This window comes from Temnothorax longispinosus, chromosome 1 (assembly GCF_030848805.1).
Source record: "Temnothorax longispinosus isolate EJ_2023e chromosome 1, Tlon_JGU_v1, whole genome shotgun sequence".
Classification (NCBI taxonomy): Eukaryota; Metazoa; Arthropoda; class Insecta; order Hymenoptera; family Formicidae; genus Temnothorax; species Temnothorax longispinosus.
The window spans coordinates 24350068-24362731 of NC_092358.1; the positions used below are offsets into that span (position 1 = coordinate 24350068).

Genomic DNA, 12664 nt, shown 5'->3' on the forward strand with positions numbered 1-12664 from the left:
GATTGCGGCGATGTGTATATGCAAATAAAAGGATACGAGAGCGAATTCGCGGCATCCAGGGAAATTCGAGTGGAGGCCAATAAGCGCGGAGGCGGAGTTGGATGTTGTCAGTCACCGCCGCTCCAGTTGCATATTTACGAATTTGATTCCGAGACGCGATGTCGAGGTTCGGAGAAGAGTGAAATATATTGTCAGGCAATATTTTTTTTCTTTTCTCTTTTCGAGATACATGCGTATATATAATTAACAATGACGAGATTTGAAATGCATGGCACACGAGGAAGTATATATTCTCGCCCGTAAATTTTCCGCTAAACGTAGCCGCTTTTGATTTTCTTCTCTTGTCGAGCATCCTCATATAGTACATTCGCAAATAATATTCCGAATTCCAGCAGTCACACTCGGCCACACGGCGCTAAACGTGCAGCAAGAATGTGCGGGCCTAAGATGTTAAGCGTAAAAATCCTCGAGATGCTGTGTAAGAAAAAAAAGACATAAAAAGTACGTCATTCGACGTCGGCGAATCGTGAAATGAGATATGACGACCGCGACATATGTCACAGAGAGAATACACCGCCGGTATCAAGGATAAGAAGACGCGAAGAAACGAGGTTACGTAAATGTTATCGCGTACGCGCGTTTAACTGTCGCGCGTGTGTTTATTCTCTGTTGCATTTACGCGTTTGCGATCGCGCATTCGAGTACTCGCGATCGCGGGAATCGCGTGTTACGTCAAGCCTCGCGATATTAGAAGCGTCGGATTTGGGCTGCATTTAGGGAGCGAAAATGTGCTCACGGGGAGTTTTAGACGTTCAAAGGTGAAAAAAATATTAGACGCCGAGTATATACACACCGGCTAACCGACGATAAATCAACGTCAAGCCGGCCGTACCTTCTTACTGTATACTCCGCCGATTATTGCCGAGCTAAAGGCCGTTTCGGACGATATTTTACCGTTACATGACAAGCACTTACCTCCGCGATTTCTGCTACGTATCTTTCTGTCAGAACGAGATCACTGCGGAAGGCGATAAATCCAATTAGACCGCGCGGATTCGCGTCTCTAACATTCTCCCGCTTCTCCGTGAAGTTCCATTTTTACGGTGTGCAACGAGAATATGCAAGCCTAAGATGTTGAGCGCTAAAATTCTCGAGAAGAAGAAAAGCGTAAAAAGTACATTGTTCGATGTCGGCGAATACTGTTTACGATGAATAATATGAAATCATATCTGATCGACCTCGTATCATACTTGACTTGAGTGCTTACCGTTCCTCACTGGTGGGCGAAATGTTCGCACAATAAAGGTCAAACTACTCGTATTTCCGTAGGAACGGCTGCTTTCCGTAGGACGCGCGTGTGGCGAGAATTAATGACAAGTTGCTAATTACGTCAAACGACGTAATACCACGACGTCGCCGTCGACTCGCTTTCACGAGCGAGCGAGCGGAGGCATTGAGTAACGTTTTCTTCTGCAAATAACCAGGTATACAGCGGTATTATTCGTATTCGCTCGATTTGCGGCTAGGGATACGTTAGTATTGCTACACTCGCACCATATACTTACTGCTAAGTACGTTGAAGATGACGCGATTGAATTAATTACTGAGTGAAATTGTAGTAATTAACGTTACGACACATTAATCCCAATCCCGAGTCAATAGTTTTTGTTATAGGGAGTTAGAGAGACCCAAAAGATTTTATCAGTACAAACATTGAGAACGATTAGGAATAATATAGTTATTATTTTAATAATATAGTCGCGAAATTATTTATTATCATTAAGGTTTACAAGATTTTGGCGAAATATTAACAATAATTAAATTGAATTAATATCAAAGCGCATATCTTTTTCAATGAAATTTAATTGCACTGTAATTCTAGACATTTAAAACGTAATTAAAAGGCTCTGACGAGTGAAATGTACGGAAGTGTACGATATATAAAATTTTATATCTAATTAATTTCGACAATCACCTATGAGCGAAATGGGATAGGAATAATGCCGTCGGAGGGACGGTATATCTAACCAAGCGGAATTCCTCGCATTCGGAATAATTCGCGCATTATGGCGCGTGTTGAGGTGCATAACGCGGACGTGCAGGTGCAACGTATGCTTTCGCTCTTCGGCATATCGGTCGGAAACGGCATCACGTGCGCCAGGATGACTCCGGTATTTCTGAAATTATGCTAATCGGCCGCGCAGCAACGATGGCTTATCGGCGACGACTGATACGGCATACCGGAATTTGTTTACGTTCGTGTGACTACGAAAGTACAATTTGCTGCCACCCGCGTGTACGGCTGGTACCAGTCGAATCAATAATCGCGCTTCGGCACATCGCTTGACGATCAGGCAATTGACTGTAACGTTTCCGCTGATTTACTTTCGCGATATACACGTAAAAATCTGTCGTGCGTGGATATATTTTCTTCCCTTCGCTTGTCATATGTCCTTCTAATGTATGCCATTCTCCATGTTTCATACCTTTTATGCTTAATTTTACAGATTTATCTAATTTCGATTTAGTTTCTTATACATATACGTGTATATTAGGTATAATTATTCTGGTGCTTGAGCGCAGTAATTCGCTCGAGTGCGGGATAAGGCTAGTGCTGCTACTTTTGTTATTACTACTAAATCACTGCATGTGACTAGCTGCACCAGTCGTGCCTCTTGACAGTTAACAGTCGAAATCTCGTGTCGGGCAATAATGGTGCGCGCGCTCGCCGCGTCTAAATAAATTGCAGAATCTTCACAGTTCGTGGAAGGCAATCGGCTGCGTGGTCTGTCATTGTACCGCGTGCGGTGAATACCAGAACGGTGGGTACAGGTACAGATACAGTTACCGGTACTACAGATCGACCAGGATAATGTTGGATAATGAGCGCTCGCACGGGAGCAGATCGAATCGAAACCGCTGTAACCTAATTTTCCGTGCCACGGACCCATCTCTGTCCACGCACCCGCTCTTCTCTCTCTCTCTCTCTCTCTTTCTCTCTCTCTCTCTCTCTCTCTCTCTCTTGCGCGCGCGCGCTTCATTGCGAATTGGCGCAATTAAGCGCATCGGGCAAATCCCGCGAAGAATTTCATTTCTGGCTTCCAATTAGCATTCAATGGGAGAATTATATTTTCCGTCTGTCGAAAAAAAGACTGATTGTGAGCGCGCGCGTAATTACGGACGATTCAGTCCGTTCGTTCTTGCGAAATAAAGCCGTTCTGTATCGCGGGATTTTTCGAGAAAAAATGTATGGTGTGACGATAATGACGGGCGAGAAAACACGCGTGTTTCGCGCGAACGTGGGCAAGGGTTTAATACCTGTGAAAAACGAAGGGACAAATCGCGCGGTCTTTTTTCCTTCTTCGGCGACATCCGGTTCCCGGGAGTTCGTGCTTGCGGATTTATCGAACGTAAAGGTATAGACACGATCGCGGGCGTTTATAACGAAACAATCACGTCACGTAATGAGATTTTCGTGGCGGCATTTTGCGGCGTTAATAACGCGCTCGCGCGATGCGATGGAATCTGCAAAAAGAGGCGTTTATTTAACGCGTTTATAAACGTCGGTGTTTAAACGCGTCGTAAAAGTGTCGTCCGACAGAGACGATTAAACAATGTCGGCGCAGTTTTCCGTAATGCACCGTTTATGTAATATGTGGAAGCCTTCGCGGTATTGAAAAGCGACGGGTCGAAAAAAAGCAGCCCATGCTTTCTTTATGTAACACCTCGGGCATAATGTATTCTTAGCGCGCACGTGCAGGTAATTATACAATTGTAAAATCGCAATAAATGTCCGGACGGGCGCGCGTTTAGTTATTATCAAACATCGCTCGCTTGCGATATATACGAAACGTCACGAGAATGCGCCGCTAAAAGCAACGCCGTGAAATTCAATCTTAGATCTGCCGTTGCTAACGCAGGATGCTAATTTTCAGCCGTCCGACTGTCCATGCATATGAAGGTCGCGCAAAAAAGCGCTTGAAGGAAGCGATTACAAGTCCGTCATCATTATTATATGTTAACAATAACAACTATTATTATAATAATTGAGCTGCGCTAATAGAGAGAAAGAGAAAGAGAAAAACGTAATCGTGTCTCTCCAGACAAAACTCAGAAGAACACCTTTCACCCGCGGGTCAACCAGTCGACCATGGTGGGTTTGATTTACGTCATTCGATACCTCATATCACGTATCTGTTTATGGCTAATTTCACGTATACACACTCACATACATTCATTATTCGTCTATTCTTTCCCTTCTACGTACGTTATATTTTTTCGCGACGGGCACGTTTTGTCGCGCCGCTTGTTCCTCCATCGCGGCGTCTCAAAACTTCCACACGAAGCAAACTTCCGCAACGTCCTCGAATCGTGTTGTACCGCCGGTTACATATTCTCACGCGCGTCGCGATGCAAAACATTTTATCGCCGCGTAATCACGTTTCGCGACGTGTGTAGCGAGACTCGCCGCCTCTTCCGCCGTTTACCACAACGAGGATTTACAGTCTACTTTGTGTACGTGTCTGCGATACGATTCCTCGGCATTTACCTCTTTCGTCGACTGCATCGTACAAACAACACTAAGTCACCAAGAAAAGTATTGCGAGAATCGGGCATCTATTTTGGATTTAAAAAATTTCCAATTCTTGCGTTTCTTTGTTATTGAATCGAATTGGTACGATTTAATTTTTTTTTTAATTATTATTTTGGATATACACATCTCTCTTTCGCGTGACTTAAAAATTGATTCTAAAAAATGTATATGCGATTAAATATCTACTATTTTCGACTAATTCGAAATAAATAACTGATTATTATGGATTAGTGTTAACTGTTCGAAATAGATAACAAGTTATTTAAAACCGAAGGTTAGATTCGATTAAAATATTATCGTAAACATGTTTTTCTCGTAGGAAAATTATTTAAAGGAAAAAAAATATTTGTTTCCAAGATAAAGTTCTCACATTTCTTATCGAAATCCTCGTATTAGTTATTGATTTGTAGTCATTATTGAAATTTATTTCAAAATAATTCTTTACCTTTCTTTCCCTTAATGCACGCTAGTGATACCGTCGTATTACGCAAGAAAGTTGTATCGCCGCGCAATTCACATCGCGTACGATGTAGCTTACATACACAGGGTGACACGGAGCAAACATGTGACGACAGTCATGTATACGCTTAACGTCGTATTTTATCAATTTTGAAGTCCGCTCGTGGAAGATACGTGCGCGTAGCAGCGTGGAAAGGAGGAGAGAGACGTCTCAAAGGTGCAATGCCACGTCGCGATAGCTCATTCGATTTGTATTCATCGACCGTCATGCGTTTACTGTTATTCAAGGCGGTATGCCGCAACGGATCATGCGCCTTTACGTCCGTGCAAATTCGATATTTCAGAACGAATTTCAGGTGCTCTCTACGCAGATGTGTTGCGAAAATTAATCGGCGTTAATTAATCTTAAGATTAAGTACTTTTAAACTTTAAAAACGCGAGGCTGCTGTTTCCGACAGATCTGCAAAAAAAGAATTTTCCCGCTTGTAGCTTCCCGATGTAAAAATACTTAATATATTTTGCATAATTGCACAATTAACGTACGATAACAATCGTTTATTACTACTGCTGTGTGAGGCACATTTGTTATTTAAATAAACATTATCGTCACTTGTTGATAGCGATGATAATGAACGCCGTTTATATAATCAACAAAGATATTAGCGTGAGGCGAAGTTTCGCGAGAGGAACTTGATCGCGAATACGAGGAGGACGCCATAACTCGTGATTAGGTGGTTAATTACATTCGAAAGGCGTATTATGCTTTATAGTGCGCCATTGGTTGAACGGTGTTAAGAAGGAGATAGTTTCGCGTGGATGCAAATTCCCCCTTGGAATTTCCAGCGATTAATTATGTTTCAGCCATTGTCATGCCGGAGAAATTGATTACGCGCTGATGACTGGTGACTCTCTACTAATACTCGTACATTTCGAAATTTACCTACGCTTCGCGGAGCATAGACGCTTCAGTAATCGCGTTAACGATTCCATGGCAGCGCGGAGCATTAATTGTTCTCCGGAGAACAATTGGAGCCGCGGCGAGCGGCGGAGCTGACCAGCAGCCGGCGTGACAGCCGGGAAAAAAGCGCGAATAACCGGTGTGAATTTCGAGAGTTCTGCGATCCGTTTAATTGCGAATTTGCGGAACGGAGACGCATCGCATGCCGTAATGAGAGCAAAATCGAACGTTACCGAATATGAAATCATAGAAATGTTTCAAATTTATTCTGCTCCGATATTGAAATATCAGAAATCTTGCATGAATAATTCTTTAATTATAAAATCGAAACATTTTCAAAATTCAACAAAATTGTAAACGCCGAAAGAGATAATTTACGATCCTCATATGTCGATCTAGAATTAAAATAAACTATTATTCGTCATTGTTCTGTAATTTGCAGCATGGATTACGATAATGTCTTTCGGTGTTCCATGTCGTCGGTACACAAATGTGCCTGCAAGCAACAATGTTCTTTACGGGCATCATTAAAATTTTCTTCACGCGTCACAGAAAACGCGCGGAAAGCACAGCCCGTGCACAGAGATTACTCTCCTATTGCGTATTGATATTGTACGACCAAATATCGATAGTGCATTTCCGCTTGCCGGAAATATTTCTCTCGGACCACAGTGATCGACAACAAAAATATGAGGACAGAGATAAAAGCACGCACGGGAATGCGCGGAAACGCAGGCAGTTTCGCTGGCGCGATATTTACGATGCTGCACGCAAACCTGACGAGCGCGTATGTCGTTAGTTCACATGGCTGACTTTCTGAACGGAATCTACATCAAATGCACCGCCTCTCTATGTTAGAATGCAAGAAAGAACAGTCGAATTAGAATGTAATGAGGCGAGTAACATAAATAATCCGGTGAGTTTGCTGATTTTGCGATACAAATGACTATGGAGATATAAACGCTATAGATCACTTCGCTGTTATTTTTGCGAAATAGCTCGACCGAGGCAGACAGGCTTTAAAATTTCTATACATATCTTATTTTAAGTCAGAATATCAAAGTTTTAAGACTCGCCAAATATTATCTTCCTCTCTTGCTTCTTGCACCAGCATTAATATGCTGCGATATAATAATATCTAATAATTATGCTATAAAATAAGCGATGCGGATCCAAAATTCCTTCCCAGAATGTAAGCGCTATCAAGGATATAATTACGATGTAAATCGCATCATCACTACAATAGTTTATAGCGGATTAAATTTAACTCCTGGTGAATGAAATTCCCGTTGAAAGTGGAGGAATTTTCGGCTTCCCGTAACGACGTACTTTCGCGATACACTTGCGCTATATCGCCCGGCGATGAAACACGTAAACTTAATTTAACGTATCCTATATTACGAGCGGCACAAGAGCTCCTCCCCGTAAAATACATCGAACGTTGAGCGTGGTAGAGATTTCAAATTCAACCGAGCGCGCCGCATAATTGCAAATTATAATTAGACGGGTCACTCTGGGCGCGCAATCGCGCGCTTTTGTGCAACTCGAGGCGGGGGTTCGAGGGACAGAGAAGACACGGGAGGCACGGGGGGACGCAATTATTTGTCGACGCGATCATTTCGACTGTGGGCTGGCGGGTGCAGCGCGCGTTGCAACGACCGATACTTACGCGTTGTATTTGCTAATTACACGCATTGTGCTTTCATCATTCGTCACGCAGATTGAATTATTTTCGATACGTACATACGCGGTTGACCGTGCTTATCCAGTTTGTTGCGCTCGTGTCGCAAACACCGCCGTCATTTAGCGTCACATTATAAATCGAGCAAAGTCTCGCAACATTACTCTTCTTCTTCTTCCTTTTTTTCTTTCAGAGTGATGTCACAAGTCCTCCCTAAGTTCGTCACATCACTGAGCGTCTCTAATTAAATTTAATGTTACTTTTAAGTATCTTTGATTCCACGTACTTACCATTTTGACGACAGTTTTAATACTGCTTGCAGTTACCTTCCGGGAATTGTGTGTGTGTGTGTGTGTGTGTGTGCGAAGGAAAAATGTCATGAAACGAAATAGAAAGGTTAACGCTGAACGTAAATATACTCGGCTCCATAAATCGATTCGTTATATTTTCAATTAGCATCGGGGATTCCTTCGAGAAGCTATTTCCATCTGTATAGGAACTTGGTTATTTCTCGGAAGTGAATAAGAACTGCCGGGTATTTGCGTAATGTAACGCGAAAATCTATTTAAAGGCAACCGCACGTAGTTTACGTTTTTCATGTACAGAGTCAACATTAGCAAAGTGCTGCCGGTTGCGAGTGACATGCGTTATCGCCGAATGCATAATGGCATTTCGTGCGTACGCATTTGCGTAAATGGCGCGCGGATGTGCGAGACATCCAGTCGCCGGATTTGCGTTCGCGTAACGTCACGTTGGTTCGCGACATTATTAATTTTCATCCCGACCTTTCGTGTCGCTTTATTCATCCGTTACAGCACGTGTGGAAAAATTGCTCGGTATAAACGTCAAAGCTCGGCAGAAAGCTGATTTAGATCACATTTGCGTATTTAAGCGTATGCAAATATTCTCAAGCGGATATTTTCTGCCATGAATAACGTAAAAGCGTATACAGGTAATCCACAAAGAACTTTTCCTCCTTTTGTTTTGCACAGTTAGAACGACCGAGGAACGGTTTTTATCAGGTCATCGTATATACGAATCGTCAACTTTATATTAACAATTTCCTAGTAATTTTTGAGAAAGCAGAGCATACATTTAATATATGTATATATAAAAAAAAAAACTGCAGCGCGATTTTCCATATTTCTCAGAACGAGAACTCACTTCTACGACCTCATTTCAAGCGTAAAATTTTCATCCGACTTTAAAATCAGGAATAACGTTATATGGTTCTCTCAATATTTTAAGTTTCCGCAAATTTAGCGTAACTTGAAGAATATTCCACAAAACTAAAACATACTTTTATGAGGGAATCGCGTCTCTATCTTAAAATGCAATATTTGATGATAGGAAGACGTTTAGTTTACAGAAATCATAAGTACAACAGTGACTTGAACAAATGTGATGATGAGTTAATGGATATTGAAAAGTTTGACACCTGACGTGAGAATGAACAGGAGATGTTCTTCTCTGACACAGTGCCAATTGTGTCGGAACATTCCGCTCTTTTAATTTAGGAATTTAGAAAGATGATAAATTATGTATTTTCTCATAGTAATTTAATTTTATGGTCTTATTAAACATATAATTCAATGTCGAGAAAAAGTCTTTGAATCGGGATTATAAATTGATAATGATCAGAGAAACAATTATTGTTGCTATGCGGAATCGGAAGTTTAGTATTCACATGCTGCTAGCATGTAACGCTGGCGAAATCGTGAAAAACATTCCTATCAATTTGCATCCTTGTTGGGCTGAAATAACATCTAGTTATGACTCTCACTTAAACACTTCCTTTAATAGTTAGTCAAAGGTCAGGTCCTGTATGCACGTCAGGAATCGTCTTTTAATCGACGAATCACGCGACTCACGAATGTTGCACGCGATTTCGTGATCTTTCCGTAAACACTCCAATATATAGAGGAAGGCGAGGGGAAACGGAAAGATTCATCTGCTTGTTTTTTAAATAAATGTTTTAAAAAAATGTTTTAAATAAAAGTCATTTCAGCAAAATTTCTCCGTATTATTTAGAAGCTTCCGTGATTTTATTTATACACGATATTAATACGCGAACATAAATAATGCGAAATTACAAATAAATCCTTACATGAATTAAAGATTGTATTTATCCGCATGTTATGATTAATACATTTAAAAATTTATACATTAATTGTATTATCAAACGTTCGGGCCGATGATACGTTATCGACTTTAAAATTCAAGCAAGGAGCGTAGCTTGGTCAAAAGCTCTTTTAACAAGAGTATAATTATCACGAGAAAATATACCTGATCGGAATCGCGCGCGCGTGCTCGTTCAATCTAGGATCGCGTTGAATCATCGTGAAATCGCGCGAGCGCCATTTAATCAGGGGTTAAACATCGCGAATAATTAATTATGATACTCGGGATTGTACTCGACGAGTGTTGCGCAAAACGCGACGCGTGTGAGCCTCCGTCGGATCTTCTCGTAGCGGGATTTATATGCCTGTCTGAATTAGCGGGAATCGAGGAATGTGTGTGTGCGGCGCGCAAGATTCTGATGCGCGGGTCGGTTGGAGCTATTTGCGACGGGGATATATTCTGTGAAAGGCGTACGCGCTCCGCGCGAGTGCACCGTGAGATGCATCAAAAGGGTCGATTCTTTCAAGCCAATAAATCCTCGTCGCGGATGAAAGCGTCTTTCTCTCACTCACTCGACGGAGCGTTCGTACGGCGAAACGGGCCTGCCACCCGTTTCACGCGCGAGAGAGATCTCTCGCAAGACGTGAGTACAACAAAGCGAAATGAGATGCAGGAAGAAAAATGGCGGGGTGCATCTCGATAGGATACTGTGCTGATGCAGATTTGACCGTTCCTTTTGTTAGTACAAACGCTCGCGGATGCAACTCGATGGGGATAAGTTTATCGCGGAATTTATGTTTGCATAAGCAAATCGATAAAATATATATCCTGTGAACAGCGTGAGAGAATAAAAGACAAAAGTTAGAGACGTGGAATATTGTTACTAAAATTGAACGGTTCAAACATTCATTTTGAGCTGGACGTGTTTTAGTCTTCTACGCTTGCGGTATACACAATGCATCGGGGCTGATGAATATTAATGCGATTCTGTAAGGATATAACTTGATTTTCGCCATCGCATTTACTTTATTCACAAAGTTATATTTAATTGCATCGGGGGGGGCGATACAAATAGCCTTTTGCGATAGAAATTCAACCGCCACCGTTCTCTCGTATACGAGAGCCATTTTGCTCGCACAAAGCGAGGATTACAATCTAATTCTAAACACAAAGGGGGTGTACACCAAAATTTAGATCGCGCAATTATATCGTATATGTCCCATTTGCTTCGCACCGTACTGCCGAGTCGATGAAAATGCAGATCTATGAATTCGCTTAAGTTACGTGAGCGGCTATTACTTCTTACATAAATTAATATTTTCATACGGAGATAAAATACATCTACATTATATTTGATGCATACATGATGATCACACTTACACTTCCGTTATTTTCACTGTTTATTATCCCCTTCATGTGTAAGAAAATCCATTTAAAGTGTACAATTAGACCGTAACCGTATCCAACACATTTGCACGCGTATGCACGCGATAGTAATTTTTAACGGAGCGCGCGAAAGAAAATTTTACTTAAATGCATGGCAAGGTCGTGAAATATGCGTTATACTGTGTAGCTTTGAAATAAAGTGGCAACACACTATCGTTATCTCATGTAGTTGATATGGTAACAGAGGAAATTCCAACACCGTGTGTCGATTAAATACGAATTTTAACAAGATACCTGTTTATGGATCAGTGCCAGGATTCTAAGAATGCGCAATTGCTTTATTGAAAATGCATTCTACCGACCTCGCATTCCCGGCAAACTATCGAAGAAAGTTGCATCTCGCTGCGCACACATTCCACGACTTGCTCTATATACAATCTCAATTATGTAGCTGCTGTTACGCGCGCCGTGTTTTTCGTAGAAAACCTTATTAGAGCGAAAGTAGAAAAACTTGATTATCCTGGCGCGATTCTCTTCATATATGAGATAAATATCTTTCTAACGAGATTTTACGCCCATGTCGCAAACGTTTGTTTTGCTTTTGGCAAGATATTAAAATTCTAGAAATAACGAACCATATATATATAAATGTATAAAGCTTTTCTCTCGTGTGCAGTTTTAATGTTCGTTCTTCTTGGCGCAGTGATGATTTTTAATTATCAAAAGTTTAAATATTATTCTTACTTCTTATAGTATTTGCGAATATAAGTGTAAATTTAAATTTTAACGAAAACGCATGACTGCATTTGTATATCTCGAATCTGAGCAAGTCTCTTCGCGGTCTCTAAGTATTTGCTGAGAGAGTCCGTAGTCACGTTCGTAATAAACGCGCCACGGGCACGCGGAAAAAGTGCCCGTGGATGAAAAATCGGCAGCTACCTCTGTTGTATATACAATCAGCGAGATATTCGCAGATAGTGGAAATGAGAGGAGGTAGCGACAGCTGGGAACGAGAAAGCAACGGGCCCGGGAGTAGAGAACGATGTTATCAGCGTGATGAAGGGACTAACCGTAGCTTAAGAATAATTGAAAGTTATGATTGCCTTTTCCGCACATCTGCGATTCGCGGCACAGCTTCGTCTTACGTATCAGCTGGATCGCTCCTTCCTTCTGCGAATTTCCTTCTGTAAACTATCAAGGCGATGCAAGTCTTTCCTCGTGCGCATCACTAGTTTCTCTTCATTTTTTCCCCGTTGGACAATCACGTTTTATGATGAGGATAATAAATTGCGCTTATGTGTGCGCAACGTTATCTAGATCTAACAAAAATACGTGAAAACTTTTATGTATAAAAGAAAGTGTTAGTAAACAGAATATATATGTCAAAATATATATATTTCTCATTACTATATTTCATGGAATCTCATTTTAAAATTACGAAAAAGATGCATCATCTTAATTTATT

General features: G+C 41.3%; 1 long non-coding RNA gene across 1 annotated transcript; it reads right to left on the bottom strand.

Moving 5' to 3' along the window:
• Window positions 1–236: 236 nt before the first annotated feature.
• Window positions 237–4522, bottom strand: LOC139817551 (uncharacterized). The gene is made up of 4 exons (XR_011733263.1): window positions 4268–4522; window positions 1268–1470; window positions 976–1149; window positions 237–474 (listed from the first exon to the last, which is right to left on the bottom strand). It is a non-coding gene; the product is annotated as an uncharacterized lncRNA (long non-coding RNA).
• Between the last annotated feature and the right edge of the window lie 8142 nt (window positions 4523–12664).